The sequence below is a fragment of the Penaeus monodon genome, chromosome 38, assembly GCF_015228065.2.
Source record: "Penaeus monodon isolate SGIC_2016 chromosome 38, NSTDA_Pmon_1, whole genome shotgun sequence".
Taxonomy (NCBI): domain Eukaryota; kingdom Metazoa; phylum Arthropoda; class Malacostraca; order Decapoda; family Penaeidae; genus Penaeus; species Penaeus monodon.
The window spans coordinates 10,628,598-10,633,597 of record NC_051423.1 but is presented as its reverse complement, the minus strand read 5'-3'; the positions used below and the strand labels follow the sequence as shown (position 1 = coordinate 10,633,597).

General features: G+C 53.7%; 1 protein-coding gene across 1 annotated transcript in view; it reads left to right on the top strand.

Moving 5' to 3' along the window:
- The first annotated feature begins 3,696 nt into the window (after window positions 1–3,696).
- Window positions 3,697–5,000, top strand: part of LOC119596934 (flocculation protein FLO11-like) — a 22,891-nt gene continuing 21,587 nt past the window's right edge. Inside the window, exon 1 of the mRNA XM_037946312.1 lies at window positions 3,697–4,209. The gene's annotated coding sequence lies outside the window, so the exon portion shown is untranslated. The remainder of the gene's footprint in view (window positions 4,210–5,000) is intronic.

Here is a 5,000-nt window from a genome sequence, read left to right as displayed (position 1 = left end):
GATGGTGGGAGGGTTTGGTGGGGGGGTGGGAGGAGGAGGAGGAGGAGGGGAGGAAGGAGGAGGGGGAGGAGGGGGGGAGGGAAAGGGAGGGGGGTGAGGGGGAGGGGGGAGGTGGGGAGGAGGAGGGGGCAAGGAGGAGGAGGGGGGAGGGGGTTTTAAGGAGGATGGGTGGAGGAAAAAGGAGGGAAGGGGGGGGGAGGAGGGAATAGGGGGAAAAGAGGAGGAAAAAGGGTAGGGAGGAGGGGGAAGAAAAAAAAGCAAATGAAAATGTTTTTCGGAAAAAGAAAGGGGCCCAAAAAAGAAAGAAAAGAAAGATAGAAAAAATACAGGGAAAAAATTTAGAAAGACTTTTAAAGATTGAAAAGGGTGAATGGGTTTATTTAGACAGATAGTAAAACGGATAGAAGGTGAACTGACAAACAGACATCTACAATCAAAAAGGCAATTACAGAGAGTGAGAGAAAAAAGGTAACAAAACAGAAAAAGAGAAATTAAGAGAGAGGAAAGAGAAGGAAAGAACAAGATGAGTGAAGGAGAAAACGAGAGCAAGAGGAAGAAAAAAAAAAAAAAAGCAAAAAAGGGGAAAAGGGGAGGGGAAAAGCGAGAAGAGAAAGAGGGGGAACAAGAGAGAGACGGGGAAAAAAAAGGAGGGCAAAGGAAAATAGGCCCAAAAGAGCAGGAGAGGGAAAAAAAAACAAGGGAAACCCGGAAGAGACAGAAAATAAGAGAAAAAAAAAAAGAGAGGGAAAGAGAGAGGCGAATGGAAAGCACTTAGCAACAGAGGGTGACAGTTAATACCATCTCATGCATAATCTTTCTTGGTGTTGCAAATCTTCCAGAGAGAAAAAACGGCATTGGGAAATCCCCCACCTAATGCCCCCAAAAAAACAACCCCTGCATGGGGTTGCAAAAGAAAAAAAAGGCCCAAAAAAAAAAAAGGGGAGATAAAAATAATTTAAAATAAAGAAAATGTGTGACCCCTTTCAAAGGGATGCAACCCAAAGGGAAAAACGTGCGAGGGAAAGTGAGAGAAGGAGGGAGGAGGAGATGACAAGGAGGAGGAGGAGGAGGAGGAGGGAGGGGGGGAGGGGGAGGAGTGGAGGAGGAAAGGGGGGAAAGGGGGAGGAGGGGGGAGGAGGGGGGAGGAGGAGGAGGAGGGGGAGGAGGAAAGGGGGGAGGAAGGGGGGGAGGAAAGGGGGAGAGGAGGGGAGGAGGAGGGGGAGGAGGAGGAGAGGACGAGGAGGGAGGAAAAGGAGGAAAAGGGGGAGGGGGGGAAAAAGGGGAGGGGGAGGAGGGGGAGGGGGAAAGGGGGAAAGGGGGAGGGAGGGGGGGAAGGGGGAGGGGAAGGAGGAGGGGGAGGAGGTAGGAAGGGGGAGGTTTGGGGGGGGGAGGGGAGGAAGGGGGAGGGAAAGGGGGGAGGGAGGAGAAGGAGAAAGGGGGCGGGGGAGGAAAGGGGAAAGGGGGAGGAGGAAAGGGGGAGGAGGAGGAAAAGAAAAAGAGGAGGGGAGGAGGAGAGGAGGGGGGAGGGGGAGGAGGAGGGGGGAGGAGGAGGAGGAGGGGAGGGGGAGGAGGAAGGAGGGGGAGGAGGAGGGGGAGGAGGAGGGGGAGAGGAGGGGGGGGAGAGGAGGAGGAGGGGAGGAGGAGGAGGGGGAAAAAGGGGGAGGAGGAGGAGGAGGGGGAGGGGGGAGGAGGAGGAGGGGGAAAAAGGAAGGACCCCCCGGGGAAGGAGAGGAGGGAAGGGAAGGGGGAAAGGGGGAGAGGGGAGGATTGGGGAGGAAAAAAAAGGGGGGAAAAGGAGGAGGGGGATGGGGAATGAGGGGAGGAGGGAGGAGGGGGAAGAAGGAAGTGGGAGGGGGGGGGAGGGGAGGGGGAGGGGAAGAGGGGGGGAGGGGGGGGTTTTGGGGAAAAAAAGGGGGAGGGGAAAGGGGGAGGGGAAAAAGGGGGGAAAAGGGGGGCGGGGGGGGGAAAAAGGGTGGAGGAGGGAAAAGGAAGGGGAGAGGAGGAGGGGAGGAAAAAAGGAGGAGGGGGGGAGGGGGGGATTTAAACCCAAAGGGGAACCAACGGGGTGCCTTTTTTCCCCCGCCCCCCAATTCCTTTCCACTTAAACCGGGGCCGGCCCCCGTTCGGAGAAAATGGAAAAACCGGAAGCACCCCAAAAAACGGATTTTTTCCCGCTTTGTTTTTTTTAAAAAGTAGCGGGGCGAAATCAGGAGGCCCAGGGGCCCCCCTCCCCCCCCTTTCCCCGCAACCCGGCCGATCCCAGGGGGGGAGCAGTTGCCCCCCCCACCCCGGTGCCAACCCCTTTATTTGGGGATTTGTTCGCCTTTTTTGAAAAATTTTATTTTTGGGTTTGCCCACGATTTTCTTTTTGTTGGGGCCCCAAAAACCCGGTTGGTGCGTAGGGGCCGCGGGGCCGTTTCCACCCCCTAAGCAACCAAACCCTTTTTTGGGGGCCCGTGAAAAAACCCGGCTTCCCAACCTAGGGGAAACTCCTCAAACTTTCATTAACCTTTGTTTTTTCCGGGCAAAACCATTTCTTTTTTGCAAATTTCCGAATTTAAAAAAAAATTTTCCCCGGGAGTTGCTTCTTTTGTTTTTTAGCAGCCGCCGGAGGGGGAAAACCTTTATCTTAAAAAAAGGCAACCGGCGCCTCCGGGCCCCAAAACCCGTAAGGAAACCCAACCAAAAATTGAACCCCGCCCCTTTTGCATTTTCCCCCCGGGAGGGGGGGCCCCGGGACCATTTACAAATTGGGGCCACGGCCCCCTCCCCCTCCCTCCCTTCCCTAACCCGGGTTTTTTATATTAAAGGGAGCCAGGTTCCCCCCCCCCCAACCCCTCGAAATCCACCCAACCAAAAAATAAACCCATTTTTTCCCTTTCTTTTGTTTTTAAAATTTTTGGGTTTGCCGAGAAAATTTTCCGGGTCTTTTTTCCCCCCGGCCGCAAAAATTTCTTTTCCTTTTTTTTTTTTTTTGGGGGGTCCCAGGAACCCCTGGGCCAAAACCCCATTCCCCTTTTGCCCCTATTTCCCTTTTTAAATCGCCCCCGGGGCAAGAATTTTTTCCAATTCCCCCTTTTCCCCCCAAAGCACTCACAAACCCTTTTCAATTAACCTGGTTTAAAAAATTTAAATAAGGGGGTTTCTTTCCCCCTTTGTTAAACCTGCGGAAGGTTTTTTATTAAAAAGGTAATTGCCCGAAGGGCGTTTAAGGGCCAAAGGCAGTGCCCTTGGGGGTGGCAAACGGGGGGTTTTTTCCAAATGGGTCTTTTTCGGGTGGCCCCCGCCCCAAACAAACCCGTAAATTTTAGGCCTTTCATCCCAAAAACCCCCCCTCTGTTCCCGAAAACACCTCCCTTGGGGTAGGAAATGGGGGTTTTTGGGGGCCCCGGACAAGTTTACCGGCCACGGCCCCCCAATCCGAAAAACCTTTAAAAAATTTTTTTTTTCCGGTTTAACCTTAAAACAAGGTCCCCCCTTTCTGTCCCCCCTTGGGTTTTTTTTTTTCCCCCCTTTGGCTTTCCGGTTTGGGTCTCCGGCCGTTCCACCCCAAAACCTGCCCGGAAACCCTTTTTTTTTTTTTTTTTTGTTTTCCTTTTTCGGGCCCAAACCCCCACCCCCCCCAAACCCACCCAACACCAAAACACCCCACTGAGCCGTCCGCCGCCGCCCGTGAACGCTGCCACCGCCTAGCTCTTTTTGTTTAGCAAGTAGCGGGCGAACAGCGAGCGCCGCGGAGGGACATAGCTAGCCCGCCCTTGCTGCATGACGGCCGAGTCCAGGGGCGACGCCGTTGCACACGTGCTGCAGCTGTGTGTGTGTGTATGTGTGCATGTGTGCGCGGGTGTGTGAGTGTATGTGTGTGGGTGCCACTGATGTTGCCTGGTGTTGTGGGCCCATAAGAGCGGTGTGTGCTGCGTGAGGTGGCCGCGGCCGTGCTCCACCCCACTAAGCAACAGGGCCGGCGGTCTTTGGTGTGATGACAAACAGGGCTGGAGGACTGGAGGAGAACGTCGCTCGCTCTGTTCAGTTATCCTTCCGTGATCGGGCGAGGAACATGTGCTGGCGGCGGTGAGAGTGACGCGAATTGAAAACAAGGAGGTCCACGGGAGTGCTCTTTTGTTCTCTAGCGACGCCGCCCGGAGATACCTTGCCATCTAAAGCGACGAGGCCGAAGCCGCAGTCATCGAGAGAACCATGGAAACGCACGTAAGTCATCCCAATCCAAACGTTGAATCAGCCATTATGCATGTTGTCTCCCCCGTATGCGGGAACGCGTACCATGACAGTGAGGAACCACAGGGCCCTTCTCCCCCCTCCCCTTCCTCCTCCGCTAACCCCGGCCCTGCCTCCTAACCCCGCTGAGTCATGCTTGCTCCCCCCACACAACCTCGCAGATCCGACACAACCAAACCTTAATAACGCATTTGTTCGCTCTGTTGACAATCGTCTCTTATTTTTGGGTTCTGCCGCACGAGTTTTCCTTGATCTAGTTCAGGCACTGCAAGACTCTCCTTTGGTCTGGATGCGTCAGCGAGGAGCGCTGGGCACTAATCCCACGATTCGGTCCTACCGCAACCTATTCCTTCTTAAGTGCGACCACGCTGACATATTTCCAAGCTGCTTTCCCCTTACCATATGACTATTCTACATCAAATCTATTCATATCATACACTCGATTTCTACCTTTCAATAAGTCAGTATTCTTTCTTCATATTTGTCTAAATTTCATGCGAATGATTAAAATAATTATTACAAGAGTGAGATTGCATGACGTGTTCTCATGACTCTTAGCAGCTCGAACCATAAGGAGGTGGAATTACGTCATTCGCTCTTTTATCCAATATGGTCATATCCGGTCGCCTCCGCCCCAACAACCCGTAGGAATCTCGCCATATCATCCTCTGCCCAGTCATGTCCTGCATCACCTCCTCCCGGTAGGAAATGCGCGTGTATCTTTGTGCTGACAAGTTCCCGACCACGTCCCCCTCACCCTCTCG